Raw genomic sequence first — 23294 nt, 5'->3', positions numbered from 1 at the left:
ACCTCAGTGGAGTAATAGCTTTCCATTTTTCACCTCTTCAGCCTTCAGAAAATATCTTCATAAGGAACAAAAGTTCATATGCAAGTATTTTCCTACAAAACTTCAATGATATCACCTTGAGGCTTAGTCAGTATCTTCTTCAGCATTTAGGTCATTTCATTTCTCATTAGACTCTACAGAATGTAAAGATACAAATTAGACCAGTGTTTTCAGAGTCCACTGTGTGCCAGATAGCATGCTGGTGACTTGTGAATTATTTTATTTAACTTTCACAATATAACTATGAGACAGTGCCTTTCATCGTGTACATCTATAAACCCAGAGCAAAGAGACACACAGCTGATAAGAACAGTGACTGGGATATAGCTCTACTTCTAATTCCAAAAGGAGGATAAGAGAATAGGACACCAGTTCACCAGCCTGCACCTGTGGGGGGAAAGTATTTTGCAATATACAAATACAAGAATATATTGAATATATTGAAACAAAGAGCCAAAGGGTAGATAGTCTATTGAAGGGTTTTAATTATTTATTCAATTCCTGGACCTAGCTGGCGACACAGAACATGGTGTCCTGGTCCCAAGTTTCTTTTGAAAATTTCAACATGGGCGATGTGAGTAGTGAAATGTAAAGAGTGGCAGCCCAGCGCTCTTGCTTTCTGCAACACAGAGTCATTTGTTCCTCGTATTTTTATCCAGATCAGCATTAGGACATATATATATCAAAAAAAAAAAGTACCCTAAATTCAAACAAAGAGAAAGAGGAAATGGGAAATCACACCAACGGAAACACTCATGATTCCATTGATCGGTTTTTGATTTGGGACTGAGCCCGATACTATTCTCATGAACTTAAGTTTCACCCAATGAAGTCAATAATGCAGGGTGACCTACATTGTTGACATTTTATGGCAAACGAATGCGGCATTCTGCCATTCTAACAGCAGTAGCTGCAAATACTTGCAAGGGGATAGCACAGATGCATTTGCTAGTGTATTCTCATTCTGAATCCCCTGAATTGATCTCCCAGTTTCAAAAAGTATTCCCGAACCCCAAATACCAAATGAACCATACAATGTAGATCAATAGATTTCTCTAATGCAATAATTGTTTCTCTCTGGGAGATTCCCATTAGTCCCAGAAGAAAGAATATTTTGATTGACCTCGAGGAACACAGCAGATGTGGATAAACTGTGTATGCTGCTGACCTTATCAGAAGAAAGCCAGGCCTTGAAAATCACAGGGGAACACCCTGGGCGTGTGCATGTTGGCTGTGGGAAACCCAACAGCTGGTCAAGTGTGTGCTTTCTTTAAAAACCAACCAAACCCCAAACTGCAGACCATGTGAGGAGAAAGAAGTGTTTAAACTAACAATACCTCTTCATGTGTAAAAACAATGTTAGGAAATAATAATATGAATGGAAATAAAATGGGGTAAGCTATAAGCATCTAGGAATCTTTAACACACTAGTAAAAAGATTTTCTACATAAAATCCTGAGGGATTGATTGCTTCAGCTCCTGGGAACGGAGAAATTTACTATGTTATGTTTTTTTATTTTATTTTTAGAGACAGAGATCAAGGGAGAGGGGCAAAGGGAAAAGAGAGGGAATCTTAAGCACACTCCATGCTCAGCATGGAGTTGGACTTGGGGCTCCATCCCACAGCCTTGGGATCATGACCTGAGCCAAAGTCAAGAGTGGGACACTCAAGTGACTGAGCCACCCAAGTGACCCTACTGCATTACTTTTCAGTGCCTCATATCCTGCTCTTTTTAGGGGCTCTATAGCCAAAGAAAATGGCAGGAAGAGGGTGGAGAATCAGCAAAATTGATTTCTCATATAGTTCCAAGACAAAGGAACAGGTTAGAATTATAAGAGAGGGAGGAAAGAAGGAAAAGGGATGGAGGGAAAAGAGAGGGAGAAAAGGAAGGAGGTTAGGAAGGGGAATCTAAAAGACACTCTGGGAAGTCATGACTTTGAAGTTTTTATCTCCACTGAAATCATACCCAACACCAATGAGGCTCATTTGCCTGGAACAGAGGCAACTGCTACTCCCCTGCCATGAACTGGAACAAGAAACTGAGCACATTACTAGTACAGAAGAATCACAAGCCACTGCACCTTCACATATCTGAGCGAGCAGGATGTGACCCTGGGCAAAGCACAGCAATGAGAGCTCATGAGATGAGTTTTTACAATCTCAAGTTTACACTATTCCAATTGTGCAGCAAAACCAGTGCATTACCGAACAAACAGAACAGATGCAGGGACATGAAAATAACCCCTTGTCCACGTGCCGGAAGAAGACATACAGGAAACCCAGATATGCCTAAGGATGCGCAGCTGATGTGGACTAAGGGGAAATTTAAAATATCAATATCACTGGGGCACCTGGGTGGCGCAGTCGGTTAAGCGTCCGACTTCAGCCAGGTCACGATCTCGCGGTCCGTGAGTTCGAGCCCCGCGTCGGGCTCTGGGCTGACGGCTCAGAGCCTGGAGCCTGTTTCCGATTCTGTGTCTCCCTCTCTCTCTGCCCCTCCCCCGTTCATGCTCTCTCTCTGTCCCAAAAATAAACATTGAAAAAAAAATTAAAATATCAATATCACTCATAAACTCAGAAACTGGTTGAAGGCTGAGAATAATTTTCTTTCATTCATTCATTCACCCACCCAACTGGTATTTAAGGCAGCCTACCATGTGCCAAGTAGTACTTTATTTTTTTTTTAATATATGAAATTTATTGTCAAGTTGGTTTCCATACAACACTCAGTGCTCATCCCAAAAGATGCCCTCTTCAATACCCATCACCCACCCTCCCCTCCCTCCCTCCCTCCCTCCCTCCCCTCCCTCCCTCCCATCCCCCATCAGCCCTCAGTTTGTTCTCATTTTTTTTTTAATTTTTTTTTCAACGTTTATTTATTTTTGGGACAGAGAGAGACAGAGCATGAACGGGGGAGGGGCAGAGAGAGAGGGAGACACAGAATCGGAAACAGGCTCCAGGTTCCGAGCCATCAGCCCAGAGCCTGACGCGGGGCTCGAACCCACGGACCGCGAGATCGTGACCTGGCTGAAGTCGGACGCTTAACCGACTGCGCCACCCAGGCGCCCCTGTTCTCATTTTTTAAGAGTCTCTTATGCTTTGCCAAGTAGTACTTTAGATGCCGGAGTTACAGGGCCAGAGTTAGACAGGGGCCCTCAAAGAGCTCCCAGCTCATCAGAGAAAAATGACATTAGTGCACTACAACACAGTGTAATGGGTAGACCATGGTTAAAGGAGATGGTCAGGGTGATGGAAACAAAGAGTGGGCAGATGGAAAAGCAAAGGCTGGAGATGGAAGGGGTGAGGTTGACACACTGAGAAAGGCTGCAAGGAGTTAACGTCTATTCAACTTTCATTTTGAACACCTCTAAGCAAACCATGCACATTTCTCCAGCAATCCCAGAACACCTCTCCCTGTTGCCTTACATGGGGCCAGATTAACACATTTATGCTATGTTAGCCTCTGGCATGTGTGTGAAAGATTCCTGAGCTAGGTCATGGCCAGAGGATATATTACCAACCCCTACAGGTCTTTTGCAAGGGATGAGGATGTTTTTGGTCATCACGGTAACTGGAAGGTGCTACTGGAAGTTGTGACCCAGAACCCAGAATGTTCCACATCCTGCAATACCTGGGGAAGCTGTTCATGAGGAAGACTTGTTGATCCCTGAATGCCTGTGGCACCTCATATGAACACCTCCAGGCCAGACTGTGTCATGCTACAACATTTACACTTTAGCCTTAATATTTATTCTCTGATTCATAATACCAGCTCCGTTTGAATTGTTAACCTTTCTAAATTACTAACGAGAAGACACACACGAAGAAAAGGATGTCACAGAGAGTCTTTATTTGTAACGGATGCTGAGAAAGAGAAATATTTTGCTACATTTGAAAAGAGAGCAGTATTTTCTTCCCTGAAATCGTAGTGGTATCTGGCTTCATAATAGAGTCTCTGTAAAAACAAAGTGTCCCTTCCCACTGCTGTTTCAGGATTTCATACCAACGTTTCGTTAGAGAGGCCAGAGGATTGCTACCCAAAACCACCTACAAAGGGGTTAGCTTTTACATGTGACATTGCTGGTACTGTCCTTTTGATGGCAGTTAAGTGCTAGGGAGGGGATGAGGGGCTACTTACTGCACCCATTAGGAACTAGAACAAGGTAATGGAAACATTTCTGGTTGGCGGTGCAGGGCACAGACCAGAGTGGGAATGGTTTGAAGCCACTCATGTAAGCACTCACCATTTCTATGGTCTCTTTCCTGGTGTAAAGTCAAGGAAAAGAAGTAATTGTAATGTTCTTGGCAACTTCCAAGTATGTAGAAAAGGATGAATGACAAGCTTACTGGGATTCAAAGATACATTCCTGGTATTTTATAGACTTGATGATGGCACAGAAAGAGAGGAGGGAAGCTCTGCTACCCCAAGGATAATCCTGGGAAATGACCGCCCAGAGGTGCACCTGCAGTGAAATGATGCCAGTGGACAATAACTGCGGTCAAACCATTATTTCAGTTTTTCAGCTAGTCATACTGTTGGGAAAATGAGACAGAGGCAGGTCTTCTTGTACCTGTAATCATTAACGAGCAGTGAGGGGGCATTCTTCAATTGCAAGGGTGGAAGTTTCCTCCTAGGTTTTCTGACAAAAGCATAAAACCACTGTTGCCATTTAGCACCCCACTGCCCTCATTGCCAACCTTCTTGAAAACTGAGCCCATCCTTGATGCACGAACTCACTTATTCCCACTCTCATCGTTCTGGCTTCTGCTCCTGGGAGAAACCTCACACCACACTCGCCAGGGAGTCAACCCCCAGCCCACAGCCTCTTCAATTCTCGCTGTCTTGCTGCCCTTTCTCAAACGCATCCATTCACTTACGCAGTATTTATTGAGAAACCGCTAGATTCAGGGATTATTCTAGACCTGGCTGAAAACAGCAATAAAGAAGAGAGCTAAGGTCCCAGTTCTCAGGGAACTCAGAGTCTAATGGGGTGGAGGGGAGATAGATCATAAGTGAGAAAAAAAAATTGAACAGGATCATTTCAACTAGCAAACAAGCATACCTCATAGGGCTGTTTTGAAGGTTGAATGAATTAATAAATACTTTCAGTAAGTGCATACGACAGTGGCTGGCATTAATTAAAACTCAGTGTTCGCGACTGGTTCACTACTTCTCATTATACTGACATTGGGTGGTAAAGAAAGGCCTATTTGAAGAAATGGCATTTGAGAAGAAACCTTAATGGTTATAAGAAACCAGCCAAGGAGAGATTTGGAGAAACTCATTCCAGGCTGAAGAAAAGCCAAGATGGGAAAGAACCCAAGCGGGTCCTGGGAATACAAGAAAGGGCGGATGATGGGGAAAGGGGCAAGAAATGAAGGCAAAGCAATGAGCAGGACTGAATCAGGTGGGGCCTTATAAGAATATAGAAGGCCTCCCCATTTTGCAAGTAACTAAAAAAACTTGCCCATCCTCATGGACTTTTAGCAAGCTGTTGTCTCCACAAAGGCAACCTAAGTCATAACATAGTTACTTATATCTGTAAGTAGAGATTTGCATCTAACTAACAATAATAAAACACTAGATTGGCAGTCAGGGAACTCTGAAGTGGTCCTTATAGTTTAAGGGACAGAAGACCAGTACCTTAACTTGTCTTCATTTGTCTAGCCATCTGCGAAATAAAATGGATTTAATTAGATATCTTTAAGGTCCCTTCCAGCCTGTGATTTTATATTTCTATTCTTGAATTTCTACCAGGTATGAAAACAGATCTAGGCCAGTAGAGCTATTGCATCCTTTCTATAAAGCCATATCTTTACTTATCCTATTAATTGGTCTGCTAATTAGAAAATAGTAATTTTCTCAAGCTATATTGCTACATACAAATAAAAACAACATCCCAAATCCACCTCCTGTAAAACTGATTTTACAAGAAAATCTCATCTACCGGTAAATACAACATCCAACCGGGAGGCTTTTCACTCCTTCCTGTGTGCAATTAACAGCAAACACCTTGTCATAAACATTTTTGAAAGGTCAGAGATGGCAACAATTTTGCTAAAGAGATAAATAGTCAAATAAAACTCTGCCCTGGTAATTCCCAGGCTTCAAAAACCAGCATATGTCTGATCAATAATGAGACACACAAAGGGGATTGTGGGATAAAGGGCGGGTCCAATTTGAGGTATTAAAAACTTGCCTAAGTCATTTTTTTCCCAACACATCTTGTGTTGCAGCAGATAGTGGAGCCGTTAATGGGCAATGTTAGGGAAATAAGATTCTGGCTATGAAACAAAAGATTGTTTTAGGTTGAAGAAGTAAATAATAGTAAGAATAAGGACTTTTGCAAAAGCCAAGGTAAGAACATTTTCCCTCTGTAATAAATCAACTATTGAGCTCAAATTTCTAATGTTATTTTGAATTGTATTTATTATTATTGCCTTTTGCCTTTGCCCTAGCACAAACTACAAGAGCTCAAAGGATGCTAATTTATTCCTAAATGGGTATGCTTATACTTTCAATGTGCCTTAGAAACAGCACGCTGTATTTATATGTTCTTATGTATTATTGTCATCTTAAAAGTAAATTTAACTTCTTGCACATTGAAGAGATAGGTTTACTTTCTAAAATTTTCATTGTAAATTTTAATTCTTTAAATAAGGCATTTCCGGTCCTTGTGGCAGACTTTATATTCCTGGCAAAAGTATTTCATCACTTAAACTGCATTACACATTGATTATCTATTATCTGCTCATATTAAGAAGGCTCTACCATCAGTTAATGTTTACTAAACAATCAATAAAATCTAAGTGAAACCAGAATAAACTCAAACAAATAAGTGGGCTGAAATTCAGAGAAAATTGAGACCATGTCCCCTTAGAAGGGCAGCCTTTGTGAGAACTCATTTCTACCTAAAAGATCTAATTTATCTTTTTTAATGCCATCAAAGTTAATAATGGATGACATGTCTTATAGCTTCAGTGATGCAGCAACTTGTCGATAACACAGAGAATTTAGAAACCAATTCATCAATTCATGATTTTTTAATTGGACCATGGGTGGTTAATTTTAAGTCATTAGACTCTCCAATAATAAAACCTTAGAAAGAGAGAGTTAATTAATACAGAAGTGGGTAGCTATCTCCTATCTCCTCAATGAATAAGCGTTCCTGTTTTCTGCCTCAATAACAGGTGGCACTTTTCCCTTGCAGCATTTTTGGAGTGGGGTGAGGATAAGGTATGTAGAATGGGAGAAAGTGAAGTAGAAAAAAAGAGGGGCCTATATATAATTATAGGTCTATGTGCAACTATATGCATATAATTTCATATATATATTTGTGAGGTGTTTATATTTATATATTTATATTTATTTTATGTATATTTATGTTGAAATATATTTTTATGTATTTATTTACATATGCTTATGCTTCTATGTATTTTGTTAAGTGTATATTTACATCACAAATGCCTCTCTCCCAGACACCCATAATGAGTCTACTCTATTCTGGGAAAATAGGAAGGAATGCAGTTTTCCCTTATTTCCTTATTCAGAGGCGGGGGCAAGGTGGTTGAAGGATTTCCTCACATCTCAGTTTTGCACTTACTGGTAAGGCTGCACTGCAACTGACGTATCTGCATATTGATATTCCATTACTTGTTAAATGTCCATGCTGGAAGCAACCTTAGTGATTATCTGGTCCACCTCACCCCCTTCACTGTTGGGGAACCAGAGGCTCAGGGACAGTAAGAGACCTTTCCAAGGTCACAAGTGGGTCAGAGATGGTCCCATCCTCCCAGCTCCCACACCCAGCAATCATCACCCCGCACTTCCCTGGTCTCCCCTTGCCCAAGAACACATCTTCTGACACTCACAATGGAGAAATTAATGAGTCTGCAACTTAAAGATTCGTTTTAAACAAATTGGTTCATTACTATTTAATTGAGGAGGCTTCAGAGCAATAAAAGCCTTGCTTACCAAAACTAGATAAGCAGCTCATGAAACATTGAGCTCAAGAAATTCAAAAACTGTCACAAGTCAATAAGTGCTGCCTCTCTGTTTGATAAATGCCACCCAGTAGCATCAGAAGTATCAGAAACTAATGGTGTCCCGGCACTCTGTAGGCATACATTAATGGGATCAGGAACATAAAATATAAACAATAATGTACATATTGATTGTTCCGGACACTTGAAGCCCAACAAACATTTGAAAGGTCATTGTACTTGCATCACATTACAGATAAGTCATTTGCTTAAAGCTGGAAACTTGGCTCTCCATGTAAATTTATCTTGTGACCTATAAGCTTAATCACGCCATACCTCTGTTCACTTCCTTAGGTTGTCTCGCATGAAAAATATACCAGAAGTGCTTAACCCCATAAAGCACATTCAAATAAATGACAATATACACATTGCCAGGATACTGTGTGGGAGAACTCTATTCTATTGGCTGAATAAATGCCATGAAACAGGATTTTACTAAAGACCATATTCAAAGTTCTCTGTAAGTCAATTACTACGTGAGCTTACAAATGAATATGTGTGCTGTCCAGATGTTTCAAAAATATACAAGTTTAGGAAGTACAATATCATAATTATTTTCACCTAAAAACTAAATTTGGTTTGACTAGTGCACACTGGAGTATAGGCACTTCTTCCTACGATGAAAGATTTATTTCTTTTCAGAGCTTCTCCAAGAAAATCAAAAAATGTGAAGGTTGTCTGGCTGCCCATGTAGAAAAGACATCCCTTTACTGGGGCTTTTGCACCTGAAGGCACCTCTCCCCCAGAATCAGGCTGCCGGCTAGCAGCAGTATCTCTGGAGCTCCCACCTCTGGACAAAATGGAGAGATGCTTCAAAATCCCACAGCCCCAGTTCCTTCCCCAAAATGATAGGTCCCTTTTTGGAGTCAGTATCCCAGTGCTAACTCTAAAAAGGGCAAGAGGAGCTTGGAAGCAAAGCCTGCAGTTTATGCCCCCTAAGACAAGAGCAAGCAAGCGCTGGAAATATTTCACATCTCCTTTGACAAGGGCACCGATTACCCTAAGTTTGGACAGCTCCTCCATTTGCTGCCAGGTAACCAAGCTTTTAGCCATGACTCCCACCCAAAAGGATGGGGAAGGAGGACTGAAACAGGGCAATGTCCTCTGGAGGAAGCCTTGCAAACAAACAAAAAAAAAAACTTGCTAGAATCTCCTCTGGCAGAAGACATTCCTGTGTCTGTAGAAGAGTGAAAAGGCACAGGCCTTTAGGCAGACCCCTTTAATCTTATGTATTCCAACTGTTTCCTATGAGGAAGGCAACCAAATTTTCTTATTCTGAATTTTGACTTGTATGTATCTTTTACATTGACTTCTCAAAGATTCTACAACAGCTAAAACCAGCCATTTTGAAAATCAGACATGAATCATACGAGTTTCAAAAATACTTTTTAAATTAATATTACATTCACTAGCAATTGATAACCATCGTAAAATCATAGATTTATAATTTACATTAAAATATCATCATTCTAAGGGTGCCTGGGTGGTTCAGTCTGTTAAGCATCCCATTTCGGTTCAGATCATGATCTTGCGGTTTATGAGTTCGAGCCCCATGTGGGGCTCTGTGCTGATAGCTCAGAGCCTGGAGCCTGCTTCGGATTCTGTGTCTCCCACTCTCTCTCTCTCAGCCCACCCCCACCCCCAATCACACTCTGTCTCCTTCAAAAATAAACAAACATTAAAGAAAAAAATTTTTTAATCTCATTCTAATAACACAGAATTTTAGAACCACAAAGGAAAACAACAGTGGTTTATTTGGTAGCCAAATGACCTGATTTTAATGTTAAAGACAAAATTTTATAGTTTCCTAAAGAAATAATTATAGAAGAGATTATTTTAAAGTGTATGTAAAACCTGACATAGACCGAAGGGATTAATAAATATCGTTTAACCAAAATCCAGTGATTAACCTTGGACGAAAGAGAAGAAAATTTCAGACAGAGTTTTTGCTGCCTGCTTAAAGCAGATTTACTCAGAATATAGGTCTAAATGTAAACTGTATTAGAATAAATAGAGTAGATAAGTTTGTAATACTGTTTTCCTGTTATTTAGATTTTTAAAGCCTCCAAAAACCAGTGTGGCTCAAACACCTTTTATTGCAATCAAAATTTAATTAAGACAATCATGTTAATATTTTGAGTTCACTCAAAATTCAAACTTTCGGGACCCTGATAGTGATTACGTCTTTTGATGAATAAGTTGTATTCTGAAATACAGGTTGTATCTCCATTTGTCCTAAAGACATTAGGATGAGGGATGTTGATGTAAAACAAAGGCAGCATTTTTTTAATTGTAAACACTATCTTTTAGCATGCCAAAATGTATCTTTTACTGAGTTAACTTTTAATTGCATAAAATCTGCTGGCTAAGAATCCTCTTAAAAGTTGTTCTCTGTATTTCAAAAACCATTTTCTGTGCTCTAAATTTTTTATTTTACCGTTTGTTTGTTTGTTTGTTTGTTTGTTTATGTTGAAAGCGAGAACAGAGGAGGGACAGAGAGAGAGAGGGAAAGAGAGAGAGAGAGAGATTGAGAATCCCAAACAGGCTCTGCACTGTCAGCACAGAGCCAGATTGAACCCACAAACCCTGAGATCATGACCTGAACAGAAATCAGGAGTCCAAAGCTTAGCTACCCAGGCACACCTGTGCTCTAAATTTTAAACTGAGACTTTGATGATCAACGGACAAGAAGAAAAACTTTTAATTTGAGACAAAAGAATCCTACTTGTATACTGCATAAGATAAATACAAAAAATGTTCAAAGTTCTGTCTTTATTATATCAAAAACTGTTCACACATCCTAAGATGCAGACATATAATGACATTTAAGGACAGAGCCATTTGCACTATCAAACTGAAGTAATTGTGCAGCTTTCCCAAGGAGGCCTTGAGGGCAAAAATTAAAAATAAAAATATACTTATTTTATCCTCCCTCTGAATGTTTGTTCCCTCAAAAGTTACAATAATCTCTTTTCAAGGCTCAAGTCTGATTTGCAGGTGGACTACTTTTTCCTGTGCTGCAACCTCAGAATCTTTCTTTCTTTCTGGAAAATGTACCATACAGCTCTGTACGCAGTAACCCCACAAGGCGGATGGCTGTGTACCTGCAGGTCCTGCTCATGACGGTTCAGGTTTAGAAAAATGGAACTAGGCTATCAAGATCACCTGTGTTTCAAAGCAACGTTCTCTGCCACAGTACCTAAACTCAAAAGATTTCCTTTTGACATGAGGCGTGTGGTGATGTGAAAAGAGAAATGAGAGTCCCTACTGGGACTGTGAACATCCTCACATTTGTGAGGCCAACTGCCACACTCCCGGCTTTTCTTATTCCCTGACAAGGCTCGTCCCAGCCCTCTCCTGGGATGCTTTTGACAGCGATTGCAAACAACAGAAGCCAGCAGGAATGTGTAAGAACAGGTGCTGGAGCCTCCCAGGGCAGTCTGCTTACAGAGAAAGGGCGTCCTCAGAGCAGCCCTGGGACATCCCACTTCGGAGATGCCCTCTTGCCCTCAGCCATTGCAAGATCTTGCTTTTCTTTTTCATGCGGCAGATGTGTGGAAAGATTTGTAACAATGCATTAAGGCTCCTAAGTTGCTGCTGGCAAATTTTCTTGGCCAGCTTTTAAGGGGACTTTGGTGGGATCACCAACAATATAAAACAAGGATGGGAAAATTCATTCTTGGGTTTGCGTTCAGATAAGGGAAATAATAATGAAAGGCTAGGACCTTTCCATATTACTCCATTATTCCAGGTTACTGCTTTCCACTTCCTACCGCATGTCAGGAAAAGGGACATTCCTATGTTCAGGGGCTCTCCAGCATTCAAGAGGAAACAGATCGGAGAATGCTTCCTCCCAAAACAAGTCAGGAATATTCACACACCACACACTCCAGCATGTTAGACCCCACTTCGGGAACATCCGAATATTAACTCTCATTCTTTTCCACTTACTAAAATTGCTCTGTGGGCAGGGTGCTCCGCACAGTGGGCACAGTCACCTGTGTGAGTGAACAACCACTCAGTGGCTGTTTCAGCCAGCTTCTCAAAGTGCGGACCCTGGACCAGCAGCAGCAGCAGCAGCGGGAGTCACCGCCTGAGAGCTTGCTTGAAATGTAGAATCTCAGCCTTACCCCAGACCTATTTAAACTGCTTTTAACCATTTAACCAGATCCCCCAAATGATTCATTGTAGATTTGGGTCTGAGAAGCACCTTACTATGGCTTCTTAGAGCAACTCCGTGCTCAGGATTCAGAGAGCAAGATGCTGCCCTTACACCAATGCAATGTTTACACTGTTCCAAGAGCACTCTGGGGCATTATGTAAGCCTCAGAGTTCCCAGGAAACAGGGGCAAGAATCAGTGACTCTATATTACAGTTGAGAAGACCAAAGTCAAATAGAAGGTGACTGGTGGTCGCAGAACTCAGACTCAAATTTCCCAAATCTTAGATCTTTGCCCTTTCTGCTGCTTCAGATAGTCCCTAAGGAAGGGCTGGTTCTTTCCTACTTGGGCCACAAGAGTTTTCCTTCCCACTGGCATCACCGGTAGAATGCAAAGAAGCCTTCAAGTACTGGTTCTACCTTTATTCACCCTCATGACTTTGGACAAATCACTTCTTTAAAAAATAGGTCAGAGGCCAAATAAAACAAAGAGCATTTATAAAATAAGGTTATGAAACTAAAAATAGAAGGGTAGGGCCATGATTTAATAATAAGTAGCAAATACTACAAAAATATTCAAGCCCTAATTTAATTTGTAATCTAATTTCTGAAAATGTATCCTAAGAAAATATTCCCAAAGAAGAAAACGTTACATGTACTAAAATGATCATGAGACTATTACTTAGAACAGAAAAAAAACTGGAAGCAACCAAAATACTCTCTGTTCAGGATATGGCTAATGAAATTACAGAACATTTGCTCATTTAACATGATATTTGCCAAGACGTGGCAGCAGCATGAAAAATTCTGTTATAATGTCAAGAGGAAAAGAAAGTTATAAAACTGTGGTACATTACAATTCCAACTATGTTGAGATGGGTACCCTTCTAGAAAACAATGGAAAACATTTGTGAAACCTACCAGGTTTTATCAGGATAAAGGTACCAGCAGTATCTGTCCTAGAAATCAAGAGACATGAGCTCTGAACTTGGTCGTGTCATTTCTCAGGCCTCAGCTGCCCCATCTGTGCAATGGGAACACATGGTTGGTACTGATAGCCCAACAAGCAGGTCAGCTCCTCCTAGCCTAGGCTCCACTCTTACCCAGTCAGCCTTTTCCCACACTGCTGCCAAAGTGGCCTTCTCAAAACCCAATCTAGTCAGGTCACCACACTTCTTCCCTGCTGCAAACCATTTGTTACCAGTTGTCCCTAGGATAAAGCCACATCATCCCTAGTACAGTCCATAACCACCTTGTGGGGTCTGGCCCTCCCTGTCGCTCTCCACTCTACATCCCAAGCTGCCCTCATACCAGCTTTCTCTCAGATCCTCACACTGACTTGCGTGCCCTCTGCTTGGGTATCTCTCTCCTTTCTGCCCTTCCCCGGGATGCTTCAGCTCCCTCACCACTTCCTCAGGGAGCCTTGAAGATCCATCTGGCAGGAAAAGCTCACCCTGTGGCACCCACTCGGAGCTTCATGTCTCTTTTCCTTCAGCTCCTTAGTGCAGTGTAATTTTATACCATTTGCTTGAGTCTCTAATTAATGATTCTGTGTGTCCTGTCATTTCCACCCTACCTGCTATAATGTAGCCTCTACACAGAGGCTTTTTTTAGTATCCCCAATTCTTAGCACATGGCAGGTCTTGGAAAAATCTTTGTTGAATGACTGAATATTATTCTGACTACCCACCCCCAAGACTGACACAGAACTGTGTGACTAGCACATGCTCCATGAATCCAGTAGACTTGAACTAACTACAGAAATAATAAACATGACATTTAGATTCGTCTCTCCCACGGAAAGGAAAAGAAAAAAGGCTTTTATGCCAGATCAACTAAGAAAGTAAAAAAAAAAAAAAATCAATGTAAAAAAGCATTTCGTAAACTAAATTTTAGTGTAGACTTGCCTCTACACTATAGGTACAGTATAGAACAGTACTTTTTAGAAACAGGTACAGTATAAACATATGCATAAAATATAAAATACAAGGTATAATTGTTACTGAGACTGTACAGCAAATTATTAAGTTAAATTCTCTGGAAGGATTTAAACAGTCAAATCACATCAAAACAGCTTTTTTTTTTTTTTACCAAGTTTTGGATAAACCATAGAGTAGGCATGTCTGTGTTTCACTTTCCTCATCTCTATTAATGTAGAATTTCACCAAATGATCCTTAACATCCCTTGAACTCTGAGATTCGGATACTATGACAATTTAATAGCCTAACAGTGAGAATCAAGAAAACCTACACACGTGTGATGCCAAGCAAGGTAACTCTATGGACACTTTAACTGGCCCTCCCTAGGTAAAACCTTGAGAAAGCCCAAGTTTGCCTCTCCTCTTGTCCATCTGGAGGGCCTCCCCTCCTGCTCTCCTCTATTCTTTTTGCTCTCAGAATAATGGTCAGCCAAGGTTAATTTAAATCCACATGCTTTTCCCTCGAGGCATTGGTCTTCGAATTTTCTTTCTCAGTGTGGTCAAAGTTGTTTCCTGCCCCCAGGAGAAAGGATTTCAGGCTGAACATACTGGTAGAAGAGGTATTTACTGAACAGGGACCCAGGCTGCCTGCAAAGTTGACTTCCTTTCTCAGACTCTGAATGAGATCAGCACCTCCTAGGAGGAAGGGCCTGTGAGGGAAGCTCAGAGAAGGGGCAAAGTCCCAACTCAACTATTGCCTATTCAGACTTTGTTCAAAAGCATTTGTGCCTATGTTTACCAAAGCATGCATATACAGCTACAGGGTCTTGCAAAAAGGATGCACAAAAATTCAATCTAGTAATAATTAGAAACAATTTGTTATTAGTTAACTAGTTTTGACATTGCAAGGCAAATCATTTCTTGGTCACTTTAAATAACAAAATCACCTCTGGGTGTGTAACGTATTAAAACAGTTTTTCATAAAGCATTTCAAGCATTTATATATTAAGGGCTCTAAAATCTCTGCAAAACATACATATGGCACATTGAGCAAAATATAAAATGTAAAAAGTACATATTCGTGTTAATATAAGCAATTAATTAAAATACATATTTTACAATGTCTTTTGACATTGTAATTACCCATTAAACTACGAATAATTACCATAATATAGTATATCTAGTATATATAGTATTATTATCATGACACATACTATCTTAAATTATTTTTAGCATTTCAGAAAATTGGAAGGAAAATCAGATAAAACAAAGAATAAGTCAGAATAAAGCACAAAATTTAACTGAACATTTCAATTTGGAATAATTTGCTTAAAAAAAAGACCTTACTTTTTCAACTTTTCAACTCAAAACTTCTATTTTATGATTCTGTGCTCATGGAATCTTTCGAAATCCCTGATGAACCGTGTATGCTAGAAATGGTACACTAAATGTAAAGATTTTAAATAGACATCTAAAATTATTAAATATGAACAATTTTAATGTAATGCAAAATAAATTTGTACTTCAAAAATTATGTAGCATTTTGGTAGCACTTAATCAAAAGCAATGCCATTTCTAACTCCTTTATATTATCAATTGATACACCATTTTCTATACAAGTACAGATGAGCTACAGCACACATGATTTAATTGATTTTATTTTGATTAGGCTTGTTAATTTTTTAGAATTGATTATGCTACAGAGGGGGAGAAAGAAGATGTGTTCTAAGATTTTATTTATGAAGCAAGAGGTTATCCCATTAAAATCTCTATTTTTTGGAAAGAAGCAAATTTGTTGTATCATACAGGTTTAATTAAACTAAATTAAAAGAAAGAACCCACAAATCTTTAGAATGGAGAACTTTCCAAGTCATCCATGATTTTAGCCACAGAGTTGGCAAAAACCATAACTACGTGCAATTTCCTTATTTCATAGTGTTAGTTGTTTGGAAGGCAGTTACACAGTTCCTCAAACCACACTTTTTTCTGCAGATAACCATTAGAAAAGGACATAGCATACCTAATTCAGTTCAAATTTGGCAGATCACAGGTTGAAATTCTTACACCAACATTAGTATTACGATGCACACAAGTTTAACTGTAGGTAGCAGACTTTCATTCAGTGCTCTTTTCAGCATCTTCTAGTAAAGGCCTGGATAAGAAGGAGGGGGAATAAAGCTTTGACAGATGGTACTCAGCGCTTGACTCCTGCTGAGCTCAGCAGGACCTGTGGTTTCCAAGGTTAGGGCTGTCAAAATGGCTCTGTCTATCAAGTGAATAACAAAGTGTAGACCGCCTGTCCGTTTCCTATACAAAACTTAGATTTCATATGCCATTATTGTGAGTCTTTGTGCCGATTTAATAACTTCCAAGGGGAAGAACTGAGGGTTCCAGTGCAGCGTCACTATTTGAGGAACTACCTGGAAAAGGAATTCTCAAGGGCGAAAAGAGGTAGGCCGAGATGTGATCTCTTTCACTTCAGTTTCTCTCTAAGGCTTCATGACTTGAAAAGGACTGGAAAGCCACCAAAGTTTCCCTTTTGGCTAAAAGCTAAATGTGAACCTTTCAAACTGTACTTAATGATGTCTGGCTCTCAAAAGGGTAAAATGTTTCTATTACAAATCCTTGTAGTGGTGGGTACTTATGCAACTAGCAATACTGAGAATGAAAAAGAAAATGTTTCTATTGTGAAATACAAGCATGTTTTTAGATGTGTTTGTCAGAGTCCTTTTCTCACCTTTTGTACCTCTTAATATTAATACCACCCCCTTTTCTCCCCACCTATGTCTAGAGCCTTCAGATGGTCGGAGAAAGTAGTGGATGCTGAAAGACTGAATAATGTCATCAAACTGGCCTTTTGTCTTGCACCATTACAGCTATTTTTCTTGGTAAGTCTTATGTTTTTCTTCATGTGTATTTTGTGATTTCCAGATTGTTACTGACCTCTTTGGATTCCAATAAACGGCCATTTGGTAGATTCATAAAGCCAGGCTTTTTATTAAGACGATACAGAAATTGGGACTGTGCTAGTGTGTCTGAATAAGCTAATAATTGTATGTTAGTGTTTAATTTAAACATTTAAAGTAAAACTTTCCATTTTTTATTCCAAAAGTACAAAGTAAAATTAAAATGTGGCATTCTGAAAGTGATGTAGTAGGACACACTTTAGTGATGTCCTGTTACTAAGCATTTTCATTGCTATTTTTGACAAACTGATAAAAGCATATCTTGTCCCTTTTCTGAGCTGGTTTGAGCAGACCCATCCACTCATGTGGTAACTGTTTCTTACTAGCATTTCTGAAAGAAGATATTCTTGCTACAATATAGTTGATGAATTTTCCTCCACAAATATTTAGTTTATATAAGTCCCATGATCATAATAGAGATATTATTTTGAAGGATGATTATTATTTCTAGTATATTCAGTTACTTTGAACATTTTTTTAAAAAGGCTTAAGTTTTATTTTAAACTCCAACCCAGAAGTCTCTTGACACACTATACTCAGTAAATGTTACTGAACTGAAATTAAAAGGATATTAAATATTGATTAAAAGGAATTTACAAATTGAAATAAAAGGGTTACAACTTTTACATCAGATTCTTACAAGAGTATCAAATATTAATTTAGCATAAACTTGTTTCTGGTTGTGCTTTTTATCCTGGAACTATATAATGCTTTTAATCATCTCTGTAGATGATAATTAAACAAAAGTTTTGAAAAGAAGTCCTAAACCCAGATGAAATTTTCTTCTCTTTTCCTCTACCTTTGCTTTTTTCAATAAGGTGATTTCTAAGCTTCTTTCTAACAGCCTATGCTCCCCCCCACTCCCACTCCCGCCAAGACATTCTTGTTAATGGTAAACTTATTAAATCAAATTTGCTTTTCATGTGTCTGCATTTTTTGAGGAGTCTCTGTGGGGTTTCTTCATATGTCTGTGGGGAAAGTATGCTTCTGTAATTTCATCTGAGTCCATGAACTATAAGGCCCTGGAAATTAAGCCCATTCTTGGCAAGAACTCTGGGAGCAAGAAGTCAAAATATCCAGGGTTAACTAATGTAACTAATATGTTCTAATTGCACTAGACCCTTCAGTTGTTTTTGTTTTAAAAATTTTTAAATTGTGATAAAGTAAACCTAACATAATCTTTACCTTCTGAACCATTTTTAAATATATAGTTCAGTAGCATTAAGTACATTCCCATTGTCAAATGCTTTTCATCTTGCAGAACTGGAACTCTGTACTCCTTAACAACTCCACAACTCGCTTTCCTCCTCAACCCCAGCCAATCAGCAGTATACTTTCTAGCTCTTTGAATTTGACTACTCTAGTTACTGCATATAAGTGGAATCATACAGTTATTTGCCTTTTTGTGACTGGCTTATTTCACTTAAAATAATGTCCTCAAGATTCATCCATGTTGTAGCATGTGTCAAAATTTCTTTCCTTTTTATGGCTGAATAGTATTCCAGTATATGTATAAATTACATTGTATTTATCCATTTATCCACACATGGACAGTGGGGTTGCTTCCACTTTTACTGTTGTAAATAATGCTGTTACAAACACGGGGGTACAGTCTTCAGTTGTTTTAGAAAGTGAATACTGCATGCTACAGAGTAAATGAAGACCAAAGCACACACTGGATGAAGAATGGCTGAAAAATACAGTAATAAAAATAGCCAATGTTTACCAAGTGCTTACAATATGCCAGGCACAGTGCCATGCCTATCACTGGTATTAATTCTAAGAGCAATGCACTATTATTAGTCTCATTTTGTAGAAGTGAAAACTGAAGCACAGAGAGGTTGGTTAACTAGTCTAAAGTCACTCAGCCAGTAAATCACTGGTATGCAAATCTGGGAAATGGTAGGTGGAAGAGTATGTGCACTTGGAGGAAAAAAGAAATCACAGAAGTCCTATTTATGGAGCCCCAGCCAAGTAGTAAAGAACTCCCTGGCCACTGCAAAGGGTGTAGTTTGGCCAAAAGAGCACTCAGATATGAACAAGTAACAAATATTTGTGTTACCATCTCGCTGCAGGACCCTTAGCAAGACAGCTACCCATTCTGGGCTCCATGGGTAGGGAAGGAGAGGTTGAATTGGGTGTAGTATGGTCTGTGGTTTCCGACAATCTCTCATTCCAAATGAAATTTACCATCTAGTACTTTATTACTTGGAACATCATTTGAGAGATGAGGATGTAACTTAAAATGTTTAAATGTATGCTTTAGTCTCCCAATACTGATAATCAATAGTTTGTTGATTTTCAATCCACTATGCCCAAATCATTCCTTAAATCCCTTGAATGAAACTAAAACAATGACCTGATACCAACAGGAATGTGTGAAGGAAAATGAGGTTTCTTGTTCAGAGGGTCCCTAGGTATGCCTGCCCCAACAAAAACAAAGTGGAGAATTGTGAAGAGTGTTCACTTCATATACATTCATATGATTAGGGTCATATAATCCCCAAAACCCTGCCACCGGAGGGACTGAGAGGGGTAAATCTGAATGAATCGACATTTTCCTCTTCACAGTCAAAATTTATCACTTCACTGTATCTCTAGAAACAAATATTGTACATAAGTGCCCTCATCATCATAATTTATTAGCTCTTTTGGTTCTATGGTTATGAGTTTAGGTTATAGATCTTTCAGTATTCATTTTCAGAGCATAACCCTAACTCTTGCCTATAGTGATTAAACTGGACCCAAGCAAACAAATATTTTTTTTAAATACTTGTTTTTAAAAAAGCCTTTTAAACATTGTAAGGTCCTGGAGAAGAGCATTTGAATGCCACTGATCTAATTTATAAGTAGGTACATGTTTGCATGTACCCTGAAGCACATTTCCAAGAAAAGGCTGCAAATTAGGCTCAAGAGAAGACTTGAGTTGCAGTACCGTTTGGATTCTTTGCAAATCAAGTGACAAATGCTCATTTGACCAAATCCAGGTATTTCAGAGTTCATACTAGTGATCAATGAGAGCTGCATTTTTTTTTCAGGGCTATCTGCAGATAAAGTTCATTAATTTAAAAGAATGTTTCATTTACTTTCAGCCAGCATTTACAAGGTGTATGACTTTATTTTAAACCAAATAATTACAATGGAAACACCCTCCATTTCTATCATGAATTTGCTATTGGATAGACAGTAACTATATTCAAGCTTCAGCCAAGCTACAGAATTCTATGATACATATTTCATCTTCCATCTGTAGTTTCAGAAGATGCAAATTCTAGAAACCAGACAGAAGAGGGAGCTGTCCATCTGGAAATTTACTGATCCTTTCAAAAATATGTCAAATATAGAAGGAAATCCTAACATGATCAAGTCTTAGCTTATTTGGTCTTGTATTTTATGGCAACACAACAAACTTTGTGGTGCATTAAAATCAAGAAAGAAAAGTACCAGTAAAGCCAAACACATTGAGCTAAATTAATGAAGAGGCAAAATACAGAAACCATTAGAAATCCAGTTTAAAATACATTCAGATTGTATGGTTGGATTTCCCCTTTTACAGCAAAATATAGAACCAGAACACATCCCAAAAAGGCCAAAATAATATTCTGCTGCCATACACATCACTAATATTACCTTCCTATAGATCCTGATCATAAAACAGAACTCTGACTTTAAAATTGGTAACATCTGGAAATAATGGCAAAATAGAAAAACTGTTGGGCTGCATCTGTCTTGAAAATGCTATGTAATAAGATTTACTTAATATATTTGAAAGAGAAAAAAATGTTTTGTTCCCCAATTTGTTGCAACATCTGAAAGTTCACGAGGTTATGACCCCTCTTTAAGAAAGCATCTCCCACCACCTGCAAATACCCCAGGAAAAGCAGTTGGAAACAATAAAACACGTGCTAGTTAACGGTTACCAGGGAAACGGTTCTGGTTCACCAATCTGAGCGCCTGCGCTTCCCAGTGGCTTTGTCCGAGGGAGACATGCGCCAGCTGTTAGTGAATAACCATTGTTATAGATCATCAGGAAATCACAGTCAGCAGGCAACCCAGCCCCACTGGAAGTTTATTTCTCATATTTGTTCATCACCAGGGCAATCCTCCACCTTTAAAACATCCCGTTAGGCCGGGTTAACTAAATAATACCCTGCACCGGCAGGAATGTTTAAAGGGGGCAAATTGCAAAAAGGTCTTTTTGCCCAACAAATAGATTTCTAACTTCGATTCCAATCGCATCACCTTCCTACCCTCTTCACTTTCCAATGGCAATTACAGGCCAAATATTTGAAGTCAGTGCCCCTTCAGGTGCTGTCCCCTCCTTGCCTTGATAGGAAACTCAAATTCACACATGGAACCCCCTCCTCCTAGAGCTTTCAGAGATCATTGGCTTATTCCATACCGGAAAGAGCCATATGAATGGTAAATGAAGGACTCTGCAAGGCAGTTTGAGACTGCCATTAGATAAGGGTCTGAAAGCACAAAATAATGGGTGCCTGCCTCACCAACACACACACTTCAACCAGAACAGTGTCCACTTTTACCAATTTTATATTTTATATATTTTTAATAAATTTATAAATTCATAACTATTCTCTGAAACAAGATCATATTGCTTTTTTGAAGTTGGCTTTTGCCAATGAGCTCCAAACCCAATCACTCATTTGAAAAATTTCCGGACTTCCATATTCCCATTTGGCATGCACAGAGCTCAGAAGTCACCACTGCATCCCAACAATAAAAAGGTGAATAAACTGAAAAATCAACAACTCTTCTTAGACTCATTAAAGAACTGAATTCACAGCACAAACCATTGCACCCAAGATTGAAGAGATGGGTGAATACAGAAAATCACAACTTACCACAGCAGAAACCTCCACGGGAACCAGTCCCAGGGTAGGAAAACCTGAACTGCTATTGAGGAATTGCTGGAAGCTCAGCGTGGACAAGTCTGAGAGCTAAAAACTCCAGTAGGACTCAGTCATAGAGGGGCCCCCAAATTTTTGTGAGTTTTACCTCCAGTTGCTTGACCTGGTCCTTATGTTTTATACCAGAGAAAAACCTCCTTGTGCTTCCAATTAGGGTAGGAGCTAAAGGAACCATTTTGAAATATGCCAAAGCATTCTATTCTTCTTAATAAGGCCTACCCACAGGTGAAACTATTTTACCAAAGCCTACACTCTACTGGGGTTTTATCAGACCTGGGAGAAGCTCAACTCCAGCTCCTTCTAGCCATCCTGTTCCACCTAAGGTGAGGTTGGGGGTACTGAGAAGCACTGTTGAAGTTCACAGTCCAGGGGCACAGGCTCACTAAAAACCTGAGACCTAATCATAGGACTGTAGAATGCTTCTCCTCCCCCGACATGTTATCATCATATTATAAAAGGCCAGTTATCACAGTTCCTTTACACCCAGTACATTAGGTCTATCTTTCAACAAAACATGACAAAGCATACTAGAAGGGAAAAACAATTTGACAACACTAAACAAACCTAAGAACCAGAGTCAGAAATGGCAAGAATGTTGGAATTATCAGATCAGGAAAATTTTTTTAAACTACAATAAGGGATTTACTGGAAAAAGTAGACAACATATAAGAATACATAGTTATTATAAGCAGAGAGATGACAATTTTAATAAAGAATGCACAAGAAATGCTAGAGTTCAAAAAACACTAACAGAAATGAAGAATGCCTTTCATAGGTTAATTCGTAGACTGGACACAATAGAGGAAAGAATCTGACTTTAAGGATATGACAATAGAAACTTTCTTTTTAATTTTTTTTTAAATGTTCATTTATTTTGAGAGAGAGAGACAAAGTGTAAGTGGGGTAGGGGCAGAGAGAAGGAGACACAGAATCTGAAGCAAGCTCTAGGCTCTGAGCTGTCAGCACAGAGCCTGATACAGGGCTCAAATTCATAAACTATAAGACCTTCACCTGAGCAGTAGTTGGACACTTAAACAACCGAGCCACCCAGGCACCCTTGGCAATAGAAACTTTCAAAACTGAAAAGCACAAAGAAAAACAACTGAAAAAAAAAAGTACAAACTTCCAGTTATATAAATCACAGGAATAAGAAGTATATCATAGGGAATATTTTATAATATTATAATATTATACATATTATATTTTTTAATATAAAAACACTGTAAAGTGACAGATGGT

The 23294-nt window shown here is 39.0% G+C and overlaps 2 long non-coding RNA genes across 2 annotated transcripts in view; one reads left to right on the top strand and one right to left on the bottom strand.

The window, feature by feature from the left end:
- LOC109498177 overlaps positions 1-23294 on the bottom strand; it is a 227989-nt gene that overhangs the window by 127994 nt on the left and 76701 nt on the right. The window lies entirely within an intron of this gene.
- The window catches only part of LOC109498176, a 60039-nt gene continuing 42696 nt past the window's right edge, over positions 5952-23294 (top strand). The window contains exons 1-2 of the long non-coding RNA XR_002741136.2: positions 5952-6398; positions 16953-17049. This is a non-coding gene — a long non-coding RNA (uncharacterized LOC109498176). The remainder of the gene's footprint in view (positions 6399-16952; positions 17050-23294) is intronic.

The sequence above is a fragment of the Felis catus genome, chromosome A3 (genome assembly GCF_018350175.1).
Source record: "Felis catus isolate Fca126 chromosome A3, F.catus_Fca126_mat1.0, whole genome shotgun sequence".
In the NCBI taxonomy this organism is placed as follows: Eukaryota; Metazoa; Chordata; class Mammalia; order Carnivora; family Felidae; genus Felis; species Felis catus.
Note: the sequence above shows the minus strand (reverse complement) of the source record. Positions and strands in the feature narration are given on the sequence as shown.